Source organism: Rhincodon typus, chromosome 43, assembly GCF_021869965.1.
Source record: "Rhincodon typus isolate 14 chromosome 43, sRhiTyp1.1, whole genome shotgun sequence".
Lineage (NCBI taxonomy): Eukaryota > Metazoa > Chordata > Chondrichthyes > Orectolobiformes > Rhincodontidae > Rhincodon > Rhincodon typus.
This window is the reverse complement of record NC_063374.1, coordinates 5,396,390-5,408,366: the sequence shown is the minus strand read 5'-3', so window position 1 is coordinate 5,408,366 and position 11,977 is coordinate 5,396,390.

Here is an 11,977-nt window from a genome sequence, read left to right as displayed (position 1 = left end):
TTTGTATAAACCATCTCCACAGTCTGTGCAATGGGGGGAGAATGAGTGGCTGGCTCTCTGTGCTGAAAGCCAAGCGCTCTGCCTTTACCTCTGTGTCCCACTGGGGCTGAGTTGCTAGTTTTCCACAGTCAAGTCGATCCCTGCAAACAGAATAATTGGAGAGTTTGATCGCAGTGAGAGCTGAGCAGCTCAGTCAGTAATGCTGGCTGTGCCTAAGGGGAACCCAGCTTACTCCGCACTCTTCACAGCGCAATATATTTCCACTCATATCTCTGTTATTCAGTGAGATGGGCATTCTGCCAAGCTGATATCTGGTCCATATTTCAATCTATTCCAATCATCCTGTTCAGAGATGTTGTAACACACCTCAGGATCAAGTGTGAATTTAACACCCCCTCCTCAGTGTCCTGGCTCCGAGCTAGTGATACTACCATTGCAGCACAAGAACCCTTAAGCTGTCAATATTAAAGAACTGTGCTTATGTCCGCACTAACGTGGACAGACCAGGAGTTCCTCTCCAGTAGGTATTCCGAATCTGCAGATTTATAAATGCAGCAATGCCCAACTCTTCTTTCCCCCTCCGTCTCCACCCTGTGGGTCCAACTGAATTGTTGCCTGTTCGTAGCATCCCTGCACTGTGGAAACAGGCCATTCAGCCCATCAAGTCCACACTGATCCCTCTAAACAGCATTGCATCCAATCCCCCATCCTACCCCTCTAACCCTGCATTTCCCATGGCTAAGATAACACAGTGTGGAGCACACAGCAGGCCAGGCAGCATCAGAGGAGCAGGAAAGTTGGCGTTTCGGGTTGGGACCCTTCTTTGTTAGTTCTTGCTATCTTGGTAATTTATTTCCCATGGGTAACGCACATAGTCTGCATATTTCTGGGCAATTTATGAGGCCAATCCCCCCCTAACCTGCACGTCCCTGGGCACGATGGGACAATTTAGCATGGCCAATCCACCCTAACCTGCACATCCCTGGGCACTATGGGGCAATTTAGCACGGCCAACCCACCCTAACCTGCACATCTTTGCACTGTGGGAGGAAACCGGAGCACCCGGAGGAAACCCACACAGACACGGGGAAAATGTGAAAACTCCCACACCGTCAGTCGCCTGAGGGTGGGATCGAACCCGGGCCCCTGGCGCCGTGAGGTAGCAGTGCTAACCACTGAGCCAACATGCCGCCCCAACTTCCTGTGAGGAATTCAATGAAGCCATCCCTCACTAACTCAGTTCCGTCGAAAGGTGCTGTCATTAGTAAAACCTGCAGCGCACTCCCTCCAAAGGGTTGTTATCCCTGTGCTGACATGGGTCACCCTGAACTAGTACAATCTAACCAGGACCTCTGTGTCTCTCAAACCCACCTTCCATTGCCCGGCTGCCCCCCTCCCCACCACTGTACTGCAGCCCCTCTGAATATAGAGGCCAGCATTCCATCAGCCCTCCTCAAATTATGGAATTTTACGGTGCAGGTGGAGGTCATTTCACCCATCATGTCTAACTCAAGGCCCTGTTCTCCATTCCTATCTCTGTAGCCCTCTTACTGTATGGGTAGACTGATCACTAAGCTTGAAAAGATTATGGGGGGAGCTGTGGATATTGAGGACGATTGCCAGAGGATACAGCAGGCCAGAGATAGGCTGGAGACTTGGGCAGAGAAATGACAGATGGAGTTTAATCCAGACAAATGCGAGGTGATGCATTTTGGAAGGTCTAATGCAGGAAGGAGGTATACAGTAAATGGCACAACCCTCAAAAACATCACATACAGAGGGATCTAGGCGTACAGGCCCACAGTTCCCTGAAAGTGGTAACACAAGTGGATAAGGTGGTCAAGAAGGCATACGGCATTGAGTATAAAAATTGGCAAGTCATGTTACAGCTGTGTAGTACTTTTAGTGAGGCCACATTTGGAATATTGTGTACAGTTCTGGGTCACCACGCTACCAAAAGGAGATGGGGACTTTGGAGAGGGTACAGAAACAGTTTACCAGGATGTTGCCTGGTTTGGAGGGCATTAACTATGAGGAGAGACTGGACAAACGTGATTTGTTTTCACCTGAAGGCTGAGGGGGTGACCTGATGGAAGTTTACAAAATTACAAGAGGCCCTGATAGAAAGGATGGCTTTATCCCCCCAGGGGGTAGAAATGTCAATGACATGGGGACATGGGTTGTAGGTAAAACGGGGTAAGTTTAAAGGGGATATGAGAGGCAGGTTTTGTACACAGAGGGTGGTAAGTGCCTGGAATGTGTTGCCAGAGGAGATGGTGGAGGCAGATACAATAGCAACTTCAGAGGCATCTGGACAGGTACATGAAGAGGCAGGGAATAGAGAGACATGGACTATGTAGAGGCTAAAGATTTTTAGTTTAGAAAGGCATCATGTTGGCTCAATCTTTGTGGGCCGAAGGGCCAGTTCCTGTTCAGTACTCTCCTTTGTTCTAACCTCATCCTTTTCAAATATATATCCAGTTCTCTTTTGAAATTTCCCATGGAATCCGCCTCGCCCCACTCTCCCAAGCAATGCATTCCAAATCCTAACAACTCTCTGGGTAAAGAAGTTTTTCCTCAATTCACTCCAAACCCTCTTGTTGACACCCTTGAATTTGTGACCCCCCAGTTACTAAAATATCAACCCGTGGAAACAGAATATCCTTCTTACTGCTGTCAAAATAGTTCATCATTTTGAACACCTCAATAAGGTCACCTCTTCATCTCTAGTCCAAGGAGAATAAGCCCAATCTCTCTCATCTTTTCTTGTACATGTTATTTTCTGTCTCTGTTCATGACATTTTAATGGTCTGTTTACCTAAAAGTATCTTTAGAGCATTACTGTGCTTCTCCCCCAATAGGGAAGGCTCCAATTCTAGCCCTTTCTGTCCAACTTGGATGCATTACAAATGGGTGGGGGTGCAGTTAGACACACAGGAGGCCATTCTGCCCTTCAAGCCTGCACTGCCATTCTAGATCATGGCTGATCATCTCCCTCAACACCACATCCCTATGCTGTGTGCTCGAAGAATAGCTAATCGCGTTCCAATATTCAAAGAGGGAGGTAAAGAGAAAACAAGAAATTATAGACCCGTGAGCCTAACATTGGTAATGGGGAAAATTCATGAATCCATTTTCAAGGATTTTATAACAGAGCACTTAGAAAGCAGTGGCAGGATCAGAAAGAGTCAGCATGGATTTATGAAGGGGAAATCATGCTTGATAAATCTGTTGGAACTCTATGAAGATGTAACTAGTAGAGTTGACAAGAGGAAGCCAGTTGATGCAGTATATTTTGACTTTCAGAAAGCGTTTGACAAAGTCCCGCATAAGCGATTAATGTGTACGATTAAAGCACATGGGATTGGGGGAAGTGTATTGAGATGGATAGAAAACTGGTTGGCAGAGAGGAAACAGAGAGTAGGAATTAATGGGTCCTTTTCAAATTGACAGACAGTAACTAGTGGGGTGCAACAGCGATTGATGATGAGACCCCAGCTATTTACAATATATATTAATGATTTGGATGAGGGAACAAAATGTTACATCTCCAAGTTTGCAGATGGTACCAAGGTGATTGGGGGGAGTGAACTGTGACAAGGATGCAGAAATCTTCCAGCAGGTTGGGTGAGTGGGCAGATCAGTGGCAGATGCAGTATAATTTGGATAAATGTGAGGTTATTCACTTTGGCAGCAAAAACAAGAAAGCAGATTACTACCTGAATGGCTGTAAATTGGGAGAGGGGAGTGTGCAGTGGGACCTGGGTGTCCTTGTGCACCAATCGCTGAAGGTAAACATGCAGGTGCAGCAGGTGGGGCCTTCGATGCGAGAGGTTTCGAGTATAGGAGCAGGGATGTGTTGTTGCAATTATACAGGGCCTTAGTGAGACCACACCTGGAATATTGTGTACAGTTTTGGTCTCCTTTTCTGAGGAAGGATACTCTTGCTCTCGAGGGAGTGCAGCAAAGGTTTACCAGGCTGATTCCAGGGATGGCAGGACTAATGCATGAGGAGAGATTGACTCAGTTGGGATTGTTTTCGCTGGAGTTCAGACGAATGGTGGGGAGGAATCTCATTGAGATTTATAAAATTCTAACAGGACTGTACAGGGTAAATGCAGAGAGGATGTTCCCGATGGTGGGTGTGTCCAGGACCAGAGGATTTGGGTTAGGCCAATTAAGACGGAGATGAGGATACATTTCTTCACCCAAAGAGTGGTGAGCCTGTGGAATTCATTACCGCAGGAAGTAGTTGATGCCAAAACATTGAATGTATTCAAGAGGTGACTAGATATAGCACTTTGGGGGGAATGGGATCAGAGGTTATAGGGAGAAAACAGGATTAGGCTATTGAGTTGGACGGTCAGCCATGATCGTGTAGAATGGTGGAGCAGGCTCGAAGGGCCGAAAGGCCTCCTGCTGCTCCTATCTTCTATGTTTCGATGTTTGAAGTCATGAGTACCTACAAGTGTCTGGATTATGGTTATTATAGAAACACAGAAAATAATATTAGACTGGGCATTTCCAAACTGAAAATTGGAAATAAAGGACAGGGGATAATTTACTGGACATAGAGTCAGTGTTGAGAAAACCCCCCTCCACACTGTCCCCCATCAAACACTCCCCAGGACAGGGACAGCACAGGGTTAGATACAGAGTAAAGCCCCCTCTACACTGTCCCCCATCAAACACTCCCAGGACAGGGACAGCACGGGGTTAGATACAGAGTAAAGCTCCCTCTATACTGTTCCCCATCAGACACTCCCAGGACAGGGACAGCACAGGGTTAGATACAGAGTAAAGCTCTCTCTACACTGTTCCCCATCAGACACTCCCAGGACAGGGACAGCACAGGGTTAGATACAGAGTAAAGCTCCCTCTACACTGTCCCGCATCAAACACTCCCAGAACAGGGACAGCGTGAGGTTAGATACGGAGTAAAGCTCCCTCTACACTGTTCCCTCCCCCACTTCTTTGTTCAGTGACATTGCCACAGCGCCATTGCCTTTGGCACCTCCTCAAAATATCGGAGCAGAATTAGGCCATTCACCCATCGAGTCTGTTTCATCGTTCGACCATGACTGTTCTGCCTTCTCCCAGTAACCCTTGACCCCCTGACCAATCAAGAACCCATCTGTCTCCGTCCTAAAGACACTCAATGATTTGGCCCCTACAGCGCTCTGGGGCAATGAGTCCCACAGAGTCACCCCCTTCTGGCTGAAGAAATTCCTCCCCATCTCAGTTCTAAAGGCTCATCCCTTTGCCCTGAGGCTGTGCCCTCAGGTCCTAGTCTCTCCTACTAACGGAAACATCTTCTTCACACCCACTCTATCCAGGCCTCTCAGTAAGTTTCAATCAGATTCTGCCCCCATCATTCTTCCAAACTCCATCGAGTACAGACCCAGATTCCTCAACCACTCCTCATATGACAAGCCCTTCATCCCCAGGATCATTCTTGTAAACCTCCTCTGGACCCCCCTCCAAGGCCAGCACAACCTTCCTTAGATACGGGGCCCAAAACCACTCACAATATTCCAAACGTGGTCTGACCACAGCCTTGTACAGCCTCAGCAGTTACATCGAGCCCTCACCTCTTTTTGTCATCGTTCTTTTCTGTCTCCAGCCTATTGCGCCAACCTTGAACACCTCCTCCTCCGTCCTCCCTCACTCCCTTTCTTGGAACCTGGCCCATCCCCAATTGCTCATCCCACCTCATTGAGTGCCTCCCCACGTTTGCCGTGCTAAGTCCTGATTTTTGACATCCTGCGGCTCCAGCTTCAGAGCCCAGCGGGAGTTCGTTGCAGGAGCTGCGTCTCAGCGAGAGATCTCTCCAATCGACGCAGCCCCAGCCTAATGCAACAAACTACCTTGTCTCTGAGAAGCCGAGATAGATGGCACTCCTGTCTTCCGCAGTGGCACTGATGTGCACCCCCTAAAGTCTCCACTGGTGTCAGCGATGAAATTTTACAGTGGGGTGTACAATTTCTGCAGTGCAAACAAAGCAGGGAAAGTGGAACAATGCTTTTCGAGAGTTTCCTGAGACATTTGTTTGGCTCGCTTGCTAATCCTGAGATAGCTGTCGAGTTGGAGCGCAGGCCTGCGGGAAAGAAATAAAGCCTGAAAGTTGCTCAGCATGTCAGGGCCACAGGGAAAGAGGCAGCGAATTCACGTTCCGGTGATCAGGCTGCTCAGGAGTAGGGAGGTGGGAAAGGGGACGCCGCACCTCTCACCACTGCCAGGCCTGCTGAGTTTCTCCAGCGATTTCTGTTTTGTTTCAGTTCTCCAACAACCCGTAGTTCTCTGTTTTATGTTCCGGGAGGGGGTACGTCGCTAGAGCAAGGGTGGCAAGTGTCTGTTGATAGGCAATTTGCCCCCACAGTGGAGGCTTTTGCTGGGGTATTTGTTTGCAAAGAGTGGGTGGGAGCAATACTCAGGTTGGCAACAGGGCTAGACTAGGGTAAGGTGGTACTGTCCCAGTAAAGGGAAGCCGATGGCCTAGTGGTGTTTTCTAGAATCCCGACACTGTGGAGGCAGGCCATTCGGCCCATCACGTCCACACCGACCCTCCAAAGAGCATCCCACCCAGACTTATCCACATCCTGGCATTTACCCATGTCCCACCCACCCTAACCTGCACATCCCTGGGCACTACGGGGTAATTTAGCACGGCCAATCCACCCTAACCTGCACATCCCTGGGCACTATGGGGCAATTTAACACGGCCAATCCACCCTAAGCTGCACATCCCTGGGCACTACGGGGTAATTTAGCACGGCCAATCCACCCTAAGCTGCACATCCCTGGGCACTACGGGGTAATTTAGCACGGCCAATCCACCCTAACCTGCACACCTTTGGACTGTGGGAGGAAACTGGAGCACCCAGAGGAAACCCACGCAGACATGGGGAGAACGTGCAAACTCCACACAGACAGTTGCCTGAGGGTGGAATCAAACCCAGGTCCCTGGTGCTGTGAGGCAGCAGTGCTAACCAATGAGCCACCGTGTTGCCACCATGTTATTGCTAGGCTACCAGTCCCGGTGAGATGCAAGTAATTCGGAGAGCAGGGTTCAAATCCTACCACAGTGGAACTTGAATCTATTCCTTTAATATAAAACTGGAATTAACCATCGCCAATTGTTAGAGGAAAAAAAAATACTCTTTTCAGCAAAGATCTGTAGCTCGGTTTGTGGGTGTGGTTGTTGACTTGCTTGCCGAGGTGGCTTGGTTCACATTCAGATGTTATCGTCTCCATGCTAGGTAACATCATCATTCAGGCCTCCGAAGAAGAGATAACAGGGTGTAGAGCTGGATGAACACGGCAGGCCAAGCAGCATCAGAGGAGCAGGAAGGCTGACGTTTCGGGCCTAGACCCTTCTTCAGAAAAAAAAGCATCAGTCAATACATCATCACTCAGGCCTCCAATGAAGCCTGGAACATCACTGATGATGTTACCTAGCATGGAGACAAAACGTCTGTACAAAAACTGAGCCAGCTCAAGCAAGCAAGTCAACAACCCAACAAAAAAACCCATCTGGTTTGCCTTTAGGGAAGGAAACTGCCATCCTTACCCGGTCTGGCCTATACATTACTCCAGGTCTATTTCCAATATAGTCAACTGCCCTCTTCGGCATTTAGGGAAGGGGGCAATAAATGCTGGCCCAGCCCACATCCAACAAATAATAAATACGAGTGCCCGAGACAATATTGAGCTGAGCACTTCCCTCAGCTTCAAGTGCCCCAGTTGAGATGGGGACTGAGAACTTTGGTACCCTCCATGCCACATGGCCATATCAAGAGCTCATCTCTTAGAGGCACACTGCCACATGAGATGTGACACAACATCCGCCTTTTTCCTAAGAATATCCCAAACAGATTAGACACGGCTGTACACGACACGCGTTGTCAACCCCAGACAAATAGGCTGAGAGGAAACCAAGCTAACAAGGTTAAGCTAGTCAGACGTCAACATGGCATTCATGGTTCAAAGCGTTCGGGTCTAGGTGCCTGTTAAGATAAGATTGTGCCACGTCATACAACATTGTGTCAGAGCGAGGTGGGGGGAAATGTTGGGGTCACACCCGTGAAGCAAGGACAAGAATCTTGTTTATTTTCAACAATGCAAAGGTGACGTCAGTCGGTGGGCAAAGGGGGTGAGCTAGAACCTGGCATGTGCTCAGTCGCAGGCCCAAGAGTTTTGGCGAGCCTTCGGTTCTGGGGGTGAGGTCCGTCCCTCCTGGACGAAGATCACGTGATCAATCTGACCGGCCAATCGGTGAATCCCAGTGCGAGCGAAACCCAGATGCCACCTTCTCTGGCACGAGGTGGCATTTCCACTCTGATGTCCGGCCACAGGAACTCCTTTTTTTAATTCACCACACCACCCCGTCCGAAAGCGTCTGTACTTTTGAACTCCGGCTCGGTTATATTGGTTGTGTTAAACTTTTTATCAATAGCCCGTAAATTATTCCACTCGTTAAGCGAAACGAAAGAATTCCAAATGAGATTAGTCTGAAGTGTAACTTTAATACGATTTCTCTGTAAAAGGCTTAAGCGACAGTCTGTCAATTTCGTCAGGTAAATTTTACTTTTCGCTGAGTGTGTTATCTGAGAAGATAATGCGTTTAAGAATATGTTTAGCAGTGTTGAGACAGAGGAATGTGCAGCATTTTATCTGAATTTTAAATGCTGCCACTTTAGTTCCAACTGAAATGGTTGAGCAGTTTGATTTTCCGGTGCATAGGGACTTTGATCGGAAAATTATATTACCCCTGTTTCAGAATCGCAACTTTCAAATGTGAACTGCTCTGGTTCTATTTTTGATTAGTTTGGAGGTGGTGTTTTGTTCTGCTAGCATGCTGTGATTTTTTCCTATTTCCTTCAGGATGGCTCAGTGGTTAGCGCTGCTGCCTCACGGCGCCAGGGACCCGGGTTCGATCCCACCCTCAGGCGACTGTCTGTGTGGAGTTTACACACTCTCCCCGTGTCTGCGTGGGTTTCCTCCGGGTGCTCCGGTTTCCTCCCACGGTCCAAAGGCGTGCAGGTTAGGGTGGATTGGCCGTGCTAAATTACCCCATAGTGCCCAGGGATGTGCAGGTTAGGGTGGAATGGCCGTGCTAAATTACCCTGTAGTGTACAGGCTAGATGGGTGAGCCATGGGAAATGCAGGGTTATGCCGATAAGGTAGGGGGTGAGTCTCGGTGGTTTGCTCTTTGGAGGGTCAGTGTAGATCTGATGGGCTGAATGGCCTGCTCCGACACTGTAGGGATGCTATGATTGATGGGAAGAGGGCGTCACTGGCTAAGGCTAACATTTACTACCAGTAGCCCCGAGGGCAGTTAAGAGTCAATCACATTGTTGTGGGTCTGGCAGACCAAGTAAGGATAGCTGTTTCCTTCCCTAAAGGGCATTTGTGACCCAGATGGGTTTTTTCTGACAATCCACAATGGATTCACAGTCATCATTACACTCTGAGAGTCAGAGAGGTATACAACATGGAAATAGACCCTTCGGTCCAACCAGTCCATGCCGACCAGATATCCCAATTTAATCTAGTCCCGTTGGCCAGCATTTGGCCCATATCCCTCTAAACCCTTCCTATTCATGTACCCATCCAGATGCCTTTTAAATGTTGTCATTGTACCAGCCTCCACCACTTCCTCTGGCAGCTCGTTCCATACGCGCACCACCCTCTGTGTGAAAAAGTTACCCCTCAGCTCCCTTTTAAATCTTTCCCGCTCTCACCTTAAACCTATGCCCCTCTAGTTTTGGACTCCCCCACCCTGGGGAAAAAGATCTTGGCTATTTACCCTATCCATGCCCCTCATGATTTTATAAACCTCTATAAGGTCACCCCTCAGCCTCTGACACTCCAGGGAAAATAGTCCCAGGCTATTCAGCCTCTCCCCGTAGCTCAAACCCTCCAACCCTGGCAACATCCTTGTAATTTTTTTCTGAACCCTTTCAAGTTTCACAACATCCTTGCTATAGCAGGGAGACCAAACCAATGTCCCGTACATCTGCAGCATGACCCTCCCAACTCCTATACTCAATGCACTGACCAATAAAGGCAAGTGTACCAAACACCTTCTTCACCGCCCTGTCTACCTGCGACTCTACTTTTAAGGACAGGGGCAGCAGATACATGGGAACACCACCCCCTGCAAGTTCCCCTCCGAGCCACTCCCCATCCCGACTTGGAAATATATCGGCCGTTCCTTCGGTGTCGCTGGGTCAGAATCCTGGAATTCCCTCCCTAAGGGGCATTGTGGGTCTACCTACAGCACATGGACTGCAGCGGTTCAAGAAAGCAGCTCCCCAACACCTTCTCAAGGGGGCAATTAGGGACAGGGGGCAATAAGTGCTGGGCCCAGCCAGCGACAGCCCATGTCCCATATATGAATAAACAATAAGACACTGTTCTGCTTAGCCAGAACTCATTCTGGCAACTGTCTGCTGTAATCCCTCTATGGCAAAAGGTTTGTTGCTTAGACAGAACTGTGCACTTTACTCCAAGGTGTGGTCTTGCTCAGGTACTCTGCATGCGAAGCAAGGCTTTCTAACTACCATTCTCAAGTGCCCCCATCTCCCACCTTCTTCCTCAGATGGTTAAAGGATTCCTGTAAGATTGCTCATCAGTCCATGGCATCAATATATTGTGGTATGATTTAATTTGATTTATTATTGTCACATATACTGAGATACAGTGGAAAATATCATTGTTCGTGCTAACTAGACAAATCCAACCTTCCATAAGTGCATCAGGGTGACAGAACAGTATGCAGAATATAGTGTTACAGCTACAGAGAAGGTGCAGAGAAAGATCAACTCTAATGTATGACAGGTCCCTTCATAAGGCTGATACCAGCGAGGAAGAAGCTGTTCTTCAATCTGTTTGTACATGTTTTCAAACCTTTGTACCTTCTGCCCGATGGAAGAGATTATAACCAGGCTGGGAGGGGTCTGTGATGATGTTGGCTGCCCTCCCGAGGCAGGGGGAAGTGTAGATGGAGTCAGTGGATGGGAGGTTGGTTTGTGTGATGGACTGGGCTGTGTTCACAACCGTCTGTCGTTTCTTACAGTCCTGGGCAGAGCAGTTGCTGTACCGAGCTGGGATACATTCAGATGGGATTCTTTCTATGGTGCATCTATAAAAAATTTGGTAAGAGAGAGTTACAGTGAGGGGCGTGGGGTATATCAGAGACTGTTACAGTGAGGGGTGTGGGGTATATCAGAGACTGTTACAGTGAGGGGTGTGGGGTATATCAGAGAGTGTTACAGTGAGGGGTGTGGGGTATATCAGAGACGGTTACAGTGAGGGGTGTGGGGAATATCAGAGAGTGTGACAGTGAGGGGTATGGGGTATATCAGAGAGTGTTACAATGAGGGGTATGGGGTATATCAGAGAGTGTTACAGTGAGGGATGTGGGGTATATCAGAGAGTGTTACAGTGAGGGGTGTGGAGTATATCAGAGAGTGTTACAGTGAGGGGTGTGGGCCACAGTACCTGAGTTGTGTGTGAGGTTGTGTCTGTGTCTGCATCTGTGTGTATGTGTCTGTGTGTGTGTGTGTGTGTCATGTGAGTGTGTGTGTGTGAGTGTGAGTGTGTGTGTATGTGAGTGTGTGAGTGTTTGTGTGTGTGTATACATATATGTGAGGGCGTGTGTGTGTGAGAGTGTGTATGTGAGTGTGTGTGTATGTGTGTGTGTGAGTATGTGAGTGTGTGTGAGTGTGGGTATGTGTGTGAGTGTGTGTGTGAGTGTGAGCGTGTGTGCGTGTGAGTGTGTGTGTGAGTATGTGTGTGTGCATGTGTCAGTGTGAGTATGTGTGTGTGTGTGTGTGAGTGTGGGTATGTGTGTGTGTGAGTGTGAGTGTGTGTGTGTGAGTGTGTGAGTGTGAGTGTGGGTATGTGTGTGAGTGTGTGTGTGTGTGAGTGTGTGAGTGTGAGTGTGGGTATGTGTGTGAGTGTGAGTGTGGGT